Below are 12,419 nucleotides of genomic sequence, written 5' to 3' on the forward strand. Positions count from 1 at the left end.
ACGGGGGAGGCGCTTAAGGCTGCTTGCCATCAAGAGGTAATAATTTGATAGATTCTATATATCATTATGTATCAGTAGAATTGTAAGAGCAATTAAATTCATTTATTTCCTCTTTAAGGATATTTGTAGCATAGAATGATACAGAATATTCCAGAGGCACTATTAGGCACTATATTATATGAGATTTTTCTTAATATCTGGATTGTACACATATAAACAATAGACTCATAGTGGCAGTGAAACGGACAATAGAATTAGCTATGTTGTTTACATTGTTAATTTCACTAAGGTCATTCAAGAGTCTTCTAGAAGTGGACTATTCTAGAAAGAGGAAGAATGTTCTTTTTAAGACAATACTAGAAGCTTCCAGAATAGTAGAAATGTATTCATATATAAGCTGGCAGTTTTTTTTCAAGGTCATCATCACATCAGATCAGAACTCAGGGTTTAACACCAGACTTTATGTCAGAGCGTAATTTATTTTTAACTGGAATACAACATTTATCTTCTGTGGGTGTATCTCTAGCCCCTTGCATGTTCAAAGAAGGCAGAGATAATGAAGCGCACAGAGGAGTGAAACTTCTATCAATATGTCAGATGATGCTCAGATACAACTGGCAAACATTGGATTAGAAAATGAGAAAATCAACCTTGAAAAGGAAGAAATGAAAATGAAAGAAAACTTGGAGAAAATGAAACTTGAAAAGGAAAGAATCAGAGAAAACATGGAAATGGAGAAAGTGAGATTGGGGTACCAGTTAAAGTGGAAAGAAATGAAGTTAGCTTATGGAAATGCTAATACTAACTCCACAAAATATAAATCTCCCCAGGACTTTGATGCGGCGGAAAACACACGCCTTGTGCCAAAATAAGCCATTTCGTATTTCCTTTCTATGCATGATCAAAAGATTGTACGCATGATCAGAGGGAGGGCATTTGTACTTAATTGACATGGTGGTTTAAAATCTAATGAGATAAGAACCAACTTTGATGTCTTGATGATTCATATATTCTTTTGAATTGTGGTTTTGATTTATATCCACAAAAACAATGCCTCCACAAACGACTGGTATTTTACAGTTTGCCAAGTACATTGTGCAACATGCTATGATATGCATTCAAACTAGGAATGCAACAAATACCTTTATAAAGTGTTCATTGGTGCGCTATTCTAGTCACCTAGTCTATTCAATTTCTTCATCCTGTTATGTAAGGCAAGCTTACGTAATATCTTGCTTTGAAATCTGCCTATCATAATGAAAGAAATGAAAGGTCATTTGACCAAAATTGTCCATGAAGTAACTACGAACTGGTCTATTTGATGAAGAGGGAGTTGATACATATTTTGGGTCATTTGAAAAAGTGGCCAAGAGACTGAATTGGCCTGAGGAATACTGGACTCTTCTCCTCCAAAATGTTTTTGTTGGAAAGGCTGCAAAAGTCTATTCTTCGCTCTCTGAAATGCAATTATGTGACTATGCTAGAGTGAAAGAAACATTTCTCAATGCATATGAGTTGGTACCAGAACCGTTCAGACATAAATTCGGAAACATGCAAAGACAATCAGGCCAGACGTGTGTCCATTTGCTAGGGAACAAGAAATGATGTTCAATAAGTGGTACAGATCACTGAAAGTTGACAAAGACTTTGTTCACCTTAGGGAAATTCAAGTTGTCCTAGAAGAATTCAAAGAGTCTTCCTTTTGGCATTAAATCTCATAGATGACCATAGAGTTACTGAAGTCAGTGACGCAGCCATAGTAGCTGATGAATTTGAGGTCACACAAGGTAGTGGAGATAGGCCTCCTTATAAGGATTATTGGAAAAAGAAAGGTAAAGGGTCATTCGAATCCAACAATAAACCTGGCGAGGGTAGATATGCTAGCAAGGTCAAAGACACTAACAAGAAGATGTTGAGAGTGTTTCTCTGGTATTTGCTGATAAAGTCAAGCAGGTTGATGAAAGCTTTAGAAGCTTTCTGTATGATGATCAAGTATCCCCTTGTTTAGCTGGTGCTGCTGGTAGGTCAGTGGATCCTTAGGGATACAGGGGTTGCCCAGTCTCTGATGGTGCCAGGGGATTTGGCTCTTCCCCCAGAGAGTTCAGAGAATGCCAAAGTCTTTATTCAAGGTAATTGGCATAAATTTCATGTCAGTTCCTTTGCATAAGTCGACTTAAGATGACCTAGTTAGTGGTCCTGTGAATGTCGGTGTCATTCCAGAATTATCCATGGAAGGTGTTGATTTCTTGTTAGGTAGCGACTTGGCTGGAGATAGAGTTGTTGCATCTCCAGTGGGTTCGGAGAAGACGGTTGAGGTAGCTGAAACTGAATTGTTGCAGGAAGATTTTCCCGGGATTTTCAGGGATTGTGTTGTTGCTAGGTCTCAGATTCGTAGAGCTGAAATGGATGATGCAGATTCTGCTGATGTTTAGGAGAGTGGTGATGTCTGGTTAGCTGAAACCTTTTTTCAAGTATTTAAATGGGGATAGTGTTGAAGGCTCTGTTGCTTACAATGATAGTATGTTTAGTGAATCCTCCCTTGTACAGGCACACCAGGCAGACCCAGAATTGAAAAGCTTGTCACAAAGAGCATGTTCTCAGGCTGAGACTGACAAGGTTCCTGAGTGCTTTTATGTCAAAGATGACATTTTGATGAGGAAGTGGAAACTTCCCCGGAGACCAGCTGATGAAGATTGGGCTATAATTCACCAGGTAGTAGTTCCTCCCTGTTACCGCACAGAGATTCTGAAAATGGCTGAGATACCTATCGCAGGTCATGTCGGTATTCGAAACACAGAAGATAGAATTTTGAGGCATTTCCATTGGCCTTATTAACATGCACATGGGTGTGGTGCATTTCTGTAAGACATGTCATACATGTCAGAATTATTGGAATTAAGGCACAACCTGCTATCAAGCCTGCTCCCTTGATACCCATTCCTGATTTTGATGAACCTTTGGGGTTCTTGTTGGTTGTGTTGGACCCTTGCCCAGATTGAGGTCGAGTCACAGATTTCTCCTGACGACTATGGACGTGTCTACCCGTTTTCCAGAGGCGATACCCTTGAGGAGTATTACTGCAAAGACAGTGGTACAGGCGTTAGTGCAGTATTTCACATGGTATGGTCTCCCTAAGTAAATTTAGTCTGATCAAGGGTAAAATTTTATGTCAGGAATATTTCAGCAAGTTATGAGGGAGTTGGGGATAAAGCAGATCAGGTCCTCTACTTATCACCCACAGTCACAAGGAGCGTTAGAACGCTATCATCAGACCCTGAAGACCATGACTGGGGCTTATTGTGAAGACTATCCCGATGACTGGGATAAAGGGATCTCATTCCTGCTGTTTGCAACTAGGGATTCCCCTAATGAGTCCACAGTTTTCAGTCCATTTAAATTGGTCTATGGTCATGAGGCTAGGGGCCCCCTAAAGCTTATCAAAAGGAGGTTTTTGGTTCAGGATGATAGTCCCTCTAGACTATGTATCAAAGTTTAGAGTTTTTAGTTTAAAGACAGTACTAAAAGCTTCCAGAAAAGTGGAAATTTATACACATGAGCTGGCAGTTTCTTCAAGGTCATCATCGCATCAGATAAGAACTCAAGAGTTTCACACCAGACTTTATGTCAGAGAATAGTTTATTTCCAACTGGAATACAACATTTATCTTCTGTGGAATTATTTGCGCGCCATCAATGAACTGTTTGCAGTTACTTTCACAGAGGAATTCTCAGTTCTAATCGAGATCACCAACCTGTTAAAATGAACACTTTTCTACCCATGGATTGCTGAAATTGACTGTTTGTCATTATCAACATCGTCTTCATAGACATTTAAACTCGTTACAGTGACTCTTGCTATTCATCGTGCTTCAACATTAATTTCATCATCGCCATCATTGTGAACTTGAATTTAAGGAATCATCGCCAACCAACTTGGATTTTATTTGGATTTTATACGGGACTATCATAACCTTGGATTGCACATTTAACTCTTCAAGACATGTAAAATTGTTTTTGTTTTGTTGACTGATCGATTTCCTGTAATAAAAGAAAAGGAAATCAAATTCAAAACTAAATTTTCATTATATTTTGCAGTATCGTAGCAATATAAAACAAACTATGTAGAATTTCTCATACATATTTTCCCCAAAATTTCCTTCAGTATCTCAAAAATGTTACTATGAGCATTCCAAATCTCTTACAAAATAAAATAATACCGAAATAATGACAAAGTTATAACTTGAAAACGAATTAATTATATTCTGATACATATGTTCCAAAGAGAAATTTCGGGATTTTTATAGTAGACAGCAGTTTTCAGAATCCAGTCATATCTAACAATTTACTCTTCTAAATGAGCTTATAATGTTATTTTTATGTTTTCCATGGTTTACAGACAGCAGTGACAACTCAATTTGGAAATATGCAGGTCAACAGGTTTTTCTTCGGGCTAGATGATCTGAGTAACGAAAATGATTTTCGATGGGCTGATGGCACGTTACTGAGCAAAACGGGGTAATATTAGCATATCATCTTCCTTTATCTTCGGGAACATTTCAGTTGCATAAACTACATTATTAACAGTTGCTGTAGTTGAAGTACTGAAGTACTGATAGTACTCCTAGTAGTAGTAGTAGTTGTTGTTGTTGCTGCTGTAGTAGTAGTAGTAGTAGTAGTAGTAGTAGGAATATTAGTAGTAGAAGTAGTCGTAGTAGTAGTAGTTGTCGGTAAAAGTAGTAATAGTAGTAGTAGTAGTAGTAGTAGCAGTAGTAGTAGTAGTAGTAATAAAAATAGTATGGTGTTAGTAGTAGTAGAAGTAGTAGTAGTAGTAGAAGTAGTAGTGCTAATTGATTACCTTTATGTCCAAGTTTCATTAAATAGGTCCATATTCTATTAAAGTTATGACATTTAAAATTCCTAACCTTGGTTACGATTTCAATGTTGATACCTTCTTTATGTGACCTATCATTGATACTTAATTTCTCTTATGTCCAAGTTACATGAATTACATCTATAAACATTCAAACTTGTGATGACAACATCATTCATTGTGTGATTAAATATGAAAATACTTACCATGATTTTCTTATTTACGAGATAACTGGATATACCCATTTGATTTGCTAGTTCATTACAATAAACCTGCGTGCCGAATATAGAGTACACAACTTTTCCTGCGCGCGCGCTGCATCTCCCTATCAACGCACTATCCCAAGATCATCGCGCAATTTGGCGTCCATTTCCTCTCATGAGCCTGCGAGCAAGACATGTTGTCACACAAGGCGAGGGGCAGGAGGGAGGGTTCAAATGGGTATATCCAGTTATCTCGTAAATAAGAAAATCATGGTAAGTATTTTCATAATTTACTATCAATAACTGGGATATACCCATTTGATTTGCTAGACCAACACGGATTCAACGTGAAGGGAGGCATGTCTAGACTAAGAAGTGCGTAAAAATAGGGAGATGAAGACACGAAGGCCGTTGCCTTAAGGACAGGGGAGGCAATAAAGCCTCATGTGAAGAAGTCCTTAAGAACAAGGAGTGAAGGAAGAGGAGCGTCAATAGGCGGACCTCAAGAAGTCGTGAACGACGATTCCATAGAAAGAGCCCAAGAAGAATGATACTAAGTATCATGGGCCCTCGGCCTAGTGTCAGGAGAACAACATCACCAGCTGACTAGATCGTAAGATTCGGATTTTGTTGAAAATTTCAACAAGAATCGTGATCGGAAAACTGAAGCTTTTAAGGCTCAGTAAGTGATCAATCGATCAATCTGAGAAGGCGAGATATCTCAGAAGCCTCCGCGTGGGAGAAAGCGCCCAGAATTCGATATCTGTCTCAAATGCGTGAGGGCAGAACATCTGCAGAATTCTGATAGAGAGCTGTGGCAGAACGTTACTAGCGGTCCGAAGGGGACCAGGAATGACGGAGAGTAGGGTTTAAGAAGAAAACCACTCGTAAGGCAGTCAAGAGTCGAGAAAGCGACTGAGTGCCAACCTGTTAATAAGAAATGCCGCGGACCTGCTGCCTATGTAGAATAGAACAGTCTGGTCAAAACAGCTCAACCGGGCGTGTCAGAGAAACAGCGCGGTACACATCACGACAAAAGTGTGATAGACCGAGTGATCGAGAGAGAACTCAGGATCCCCTTTCTCCCGTACTGATTGAAGCACCCGCCTGAGGGTGCAGCGCCCGCGGTGGAAGAGGTGGCTTGGCTCAAGCCACCATCGCCGAGAGAGCCCGTAAGGCTAGGCTGCGATGGATGTCCGCTGGGCGGGGGAATCCCTAGCAGCAGCAAGCGTACGCCAGAGGGAGCTGGCGAAAAAGTCTCTGTCATGATCTTACGTGTAAACGACAATCAAGAGATGCTCTAAACGAACAGACATCGCCAGATATGATACCTCAACAGTTACGTTCCCAACGGAATCGAATGAGGTAGCAACGGCCCTGTCCTATCAAGTTAGGGACGGAAACTGGCTAAGAGTGTCGATGTCCTCGGTTGAAGAAACAAGCGAAGGAGTAAGGAGACTTGAGGAAAGCAATCACAAAAATTTCCTTCATCTGCGGTGAGAACCAGTTGATTATGAAAACAGCCACAAGGCCTGGTTTCTCAGGTGATCGTAAGAGCAAGCACCGCCGGCGCCGGTTGCGGCAGCGTGGAACAGTCCGATATCGGTAAGATAAGGAGTTCCGAAAAGCTGCGGGGGGCGGCAAAAATGACGCCCTAAGCAGCGGGGGATGAGAATCTAAGTTTCTAAAAGAAGAACTCCAGTGAAGTAAATCACTTACATGGAGAGACTCATCCACAGTCGGCCCGAGAGAAAGCGGGTCGTAGTGATCGTGGTTAGGTAGGCATAAGCATACATCCATCCACGGTTACATCATCCTCGGTCGCGCGGTGACCATGGCCACATGCATTGCATGGAAGGAGGATGAAAGCAGCATGCGAGGCGACTCGAGTGTGCCGCGTGAAAAAGCTTCTAAATAAGAAGACGATTCGACAAACGGGCACGGTAAAAACATCCACCGTAGACCACTCCACACAAGGAGGAAACGGCGGAGACGCCCGCAAGCTTGACCCACATAGAGGGCAGTCTATAAGATAGACTGTTAGAGCTCGACCGATGGTCTGGCGGCGTACAGTTTGGTGTAAACTCGCCGACCCGGCACGGTGGGTGTGCCCAGAAAGTAGGCATAGAATGCCGACAGAGAATCCTGGGGCTTTAAACAAGCTTGAACGCACGTACATAGCCAACAATCTCATGAGATGTACGGCGGTTACTTTCCTCCGAGATGATGCTTACCCGACCGGGAAAGACTCGGGAACAGCTGTGAATGTCAACAGGAGGGATATCTAGCATATGAAAAGCTGATTCCCTCCAGGTATTCGGTGCGGGTGCTGCCGGCGGTGTCCGGGGGACGACCGGTGATGGCAGCTCGGGCAGGGCTCGTACGAGCCGCCCGAATACGAGACAAATAGGTTAAAATAACCATAATGCACCGGGTGGTGAAGGCATAGCGATTATTGAGCACAGGAGAACTTTTAATCGCCGTGACATTCAGATCCGATATACATACTCATAAGCTCGGAGAGCTACGAGATAGTGAGACATACCGCTGAGCGGTGATGGTGCTCATATCGGAGTCGCCCTCTCTACAGCGGCGATCGCTGGAGGACGGGTGTCTGTATTAGCCCTGACTCTAGCCTTACAAGAGTAGGAGCTAAGTAAGACAGGGCACCCTTACTTTCGAATAGAAAGTGAGGTTCAGGCCAGAAACCGACGGTCCCGTCGCCTGGGCGGACGGTCCGGGTGTGATAGGTTGCCCTCTCAAAAGCAGCCAAACATTCTCACGAGAGAAGTGCGGCATGCGGTATGTAAGAGATTCTTACCTCCAATCTACAGGCCCGCTTAGGGGGTAGAATGGAGAGAGTTACCGCTGAAAGAGCCGTCGCCGTACGTGAGCTTGACGTAGAGGGCGAATTCGGGAGTACCTGCATAATAAGGGGGATACCCATGCAGGTAAAACTCGCCGATGGCTCCCCGGAGTGCGGGTTGGCGAGAGGAATCTCAATCCGCTCAATACCCGACACCGGCAATAAGACCGCGGCGGTCTTATAATGACGGAGAACACGAGGGTAAGAACCCGTAATGTTCGGGGACGCATAGATGCAACCTGAACGGATGCAACGTCCAGCCGTCGGTCACCGAGAGCTTGCCGACATGTTGATGCTTGAAAGCCGTATGTCGGAAGCACCTGCATAGAAACGGGGGTTACCGTGTAGGTGAACAGCGTTTCAATAAATGCCCGGTGTGAGAGGACAGGTGATTGCTTGAACCGCCCAGTGCTTAGCAAGGCGGCTGAAGCTGATATGAAGCGTGGGTGAATAACCCGCACTGCTCATGGGAGTATGAAACCGCATGAGAGTTGCGACGCCTGACCCACAATTATCGGGAGTCTGGTGACATAATGGAGGGCGATGCCCGTATGTCGATAGCACCTGTGTATTAGCGGGGATTTCCCTTGCACGTGCGTGAGCCGGCGAATCATGAAATCGCCGGTGACTCTCTGAGGTGCAAGATGGCGAATGTCTGCTTAACCTGCCCGGTGCTCGACACGGCGGTTTTAGCTGACAGGGAGCATGAGGATAAAGATCCGTGATGCTCGAGGGCGTTCTGTTGTAACATGAAGTTACGACGCCTGGCCATCGGCACAAGAATCAGAAAGAAAGGTCTGCCCGCAAAGCGGGATTAGCGACCTAGAATTTCTTCTTCTTCCTCTTCTGCGCGGCCCCCGCCGGGGGGCAGAAGAGGGTACAATCATCGGGAGTCTGGCGACATAGTGGCGGGCGACGCCCGTATGTCGATAGCACCTGTGTATTAGCGGGAATTTCCCTTGCAGGTGCGTGAGCCGGCGAATCATGATATTGCCGGTGACTCTCCGAGGTGCGAGACGGCGACTGTCTGCTTGACCTGCCTGGTGCTCGACACGGCGGTTTTAGCTGACAGAGAGCATTAGGATGAAGATCCGTGGTGCTCGAGGGCGTTCTGTTGTAACATGAAGTTACGACGCCTGGCCGTCGGCACAAGAATCAGAAAGAAAGGTCTGCCCGCACAGTGGGTTATCGACCTAGAATTTCTTCTTCCTCTCTCTATGCGGGCCCCCCCGGGGACAGAGGAGGGTACAATGATCGGGAGTCTGGTGACATAATGGCGGGCGACGCCCGTATGTCGATAGCACCTGTGTATTAGCGGGAATTTCCCTTGCAGGTGCGTGAGCCGGCGAATCATGATATTGCCGGTGACTCTCCGAGGTGTGAGATGGCGACTGTCTGCTTGACCTGCCCGGTGCTGGACACGGCGGTTTTAGCTGACAGGGAGTATGAGGATAAAGATCCGTGATACTCGAGGGCGTTTTGTTGTAACAGGAGGTTACGACGCCTAGCCATTTTGTTTGAGGGCCGGCGGTTCGTGAGAATCGCTAGAGGCACCTCGGTGGCCGGTGTCTGCTTGATCCGCTCGGTTGGTAGTACCGTCGGCTGAAGCAGGCAAGCCTGGGGGTAAAAACCCGCAGTGTTGAAGGGCACTCTGGAGTAGCTTGAGAAGCTGAGAGGCCTGGCCATCAAAAGAATCAGAGGACAGACCGCCCGACGGAGCGGGGCTTACGTCTGTGGTTCTCCTCTTCTTCTTTTCTTCTTCTTCGGTTGCTCCGGCGCCGGAGCGGAAGAAGGGACAAGAGGCTGGACTGCGCCTGTCTTCCTCTCCTTAGCTCTCCCACGGGGAGAGCTAGCCGAGCGAGAGGAGGCGTCGGCCGAATCTGACGGTGTCAGATTGAATTGAGAGTCCGACACGGTCGGACTCAGGTGCCTCTTCCGACTAGGGGCTGGTAGCCCTTTGCCGACGCTCCCTAGAGGGGTCTTACACGGCATCGAGCCTAGTCTTTGCCGGGTGGAGAGACCCATGCTCTCCCCCGGACTTTAGGTGACCCGATGGCCGGTGGGTCTGACAGCCCTAGAGGAGTCGCCGTTTTCTGTACTAGTGCGACGCTCCCCGATAAGGTTCAGGTTCCGGGACGGAAGCCTTGGCCATCACCGTGCGGGCACGTGGTCGCAAATCCACGGTTCCACCCCTTTGAGAGCCCATGGGGCTCTGACTCTGTTCTCGCTATCTATACTACCTGTGGTGGGGGATAAGACCCCGTGTCGGGCCCCGAAACAGCAGTCGCCTGAGGCTCTTCAGGAAGAGAGTCCGAAAGGCTCATTATTGCCGTAGGGTGATCTAGTAGTAAGATAAAAAAAAAAACAGAGAAGAAGCAAGGGGGTAGGGGGGTAATAAACCCCAACCCAGAAGTCAAGGACCTCAAAAAGCGGACTTTTGAGAGTCAAAAACAAATCTCACAAGGATGATACAAGTAAAATCCCAGAACAAAGGAAACAGTAATAATTAAAGAATTATTATGAGACACTGTTCCTGAAGTCCGTTATAAAAATTAATTAATTAATTAATTATTTGATTACCACAACAAGAAGGTGCTTCCGCCAAAATTCTGAAAAGAAGGAAGGGGGGAAGCATCTAAAAAAAGAAAACACGAAGTTTTTTTTTTGTGTCCACCTGTTCAAAAGAAAAAATAATTTTTCTTGAGGTGAGGATCAGCTAAGGAAAAAAAAGGAAACAAGATTCCCTTTCTTTTTTTTTTTTAACAAGAAGTTTAAGAAAAAAAATTATAAGTCCGGAGACCGGCAGCTGACCTGAAAAGGAAGGGGGGGGGGGAAAACAAAAATAGCTTTCCCGAGAAGGAAGGCCGAGCCAAAGGCGACGAACGCTGACAGGAGACGGCTTCCTAGAAAAAAATTCTAAGTATTCTTGTGAAGGAAAAGAAAAGAAAAAAATTTTAAGACAAGATCAGAAAAAAAATCTTTTTTTTTTTTTTTAAATTAATCGAATAATTAATTAATTAATTAATTAACTAATTAATTCAATTAATAAACACAAGAACAAAGGATTGATTGAAACAAAAGAACAATCAACTAACTCGAAACAAGAGACAAAGAACTTGAAACGAGGCTGAAATACGACGCTCCTGACGTCCTACAGAACCTATCTGTGGAGAAATAAATCAATTAAATTCACGACGAGTCGTATAAACGAAGAAGTCAGTGAATAAAAAGAATTAAAGGAATTAAAAAGGAGCGAAGACAACGCCCGCGACACGCAGGAAGGCGCGGAGCTATGGGGCGGAGAAGTGAAGACAACCCGCCTGTTGAGAAACGTATCTAAAAAACAAACTCACGAAGAGGAACAAGAAACGTGAAATAAATATCACGGAAGCTCCGCGCGACGGGATAATCTTACAACAATCTTAGATGAGAGAAAATAAGATTGAAATAAGGGAAGAATTGCACAATAAAGTATCCAAACGGAAAACAGAATTGCAATTATGAGAGTGTACTTAGCTTGCGACTGAACTCGACCGCAGGCGAAAGTAAAAGAGGAAATGGACGCCAAATTGCGCGATGATCTTGGGATAGTGCGTTGATAGGGAGATGCAGCGCGCGCGCAGGAAAAGTTGTGTATAAGCTTTTTCGGTATTGATATTTTCAATACCGGTATTACTAATAGCTTCAATACCGGTATACCGACTAATACCGAGTAAATTCCCAATTTATTGTGCAAACAGTGTCCAATGTTTGTTTAGCCCTGATATGGCCTCGGATAAAGAGGGGATGCTTGTGGTCAGCTGAGGAATGCTCAGCATGGTCGTAACTCTCTTCCTTTACCAAAAGTTATACGATCATGCTCTCTCCCCAACGAGAGCTATGAATTACCTGTGCATGGGGCAAATTATCTCAGCAAGCACATGGTACGAAATCAATAAGTCAAGTTGCCAAATGCTACACCGCACAAACTCACTGCTACTTACTCTGCTAAACGTGTGTACATGCCCTAACTTCCAAGCACCAAAATCCCTGCTAAAACTGTCAAGGATATATGCGTGATTTTCCCTTCACCGATCTGGCCCCACTCATTCACATTCAGATTCGCCCCTTTTGTTTACCACTCACATCAACACGTGTTCGTCGAAGGTTCAAAGTTTGTTGACCTCAAATTTTGACGTCTCATACATAACTTTTCTTATAAATGTCCATTGTGTTGAACCCCCCCCCCCTCTTGTGAATCTCCACGTTGTCTAAAAGTACCCCCCCCCTAAACTTCTTATCCCCCAGCTGCCTCTTTCTCACTCATTTTTTTTGCTTTTGTTTTTCTTTATCTCCCCAGCCCCTTAATTCTTCACTCTCTCTTTCCCATCGGCCCATCTCTCCCCCCGTCCCACCCCTCTCTTACCACGAACAATCAACATCCTCCTCTTCTCTGAATCTCGATCTTCCCCCTCTTTTTGTCAATTTCATCTTTCACACAT

Source organism: Lytechinus variegatus, chromosome 19 (genome assembly GCF_018143015.1).
Source record: "Lytechinus variegatus isolate NC3 chromosome 19, Lvar_3.0, whole genome shotgun sequence".
In the NCBI taxonomy this organism is placed as follows: Eukaryota; Metazoa; Echinodermata; class Echinoidea; order Temnopleuroida; family Toxopneustidae; genus Lytechinus; species Lytechinus variegatus.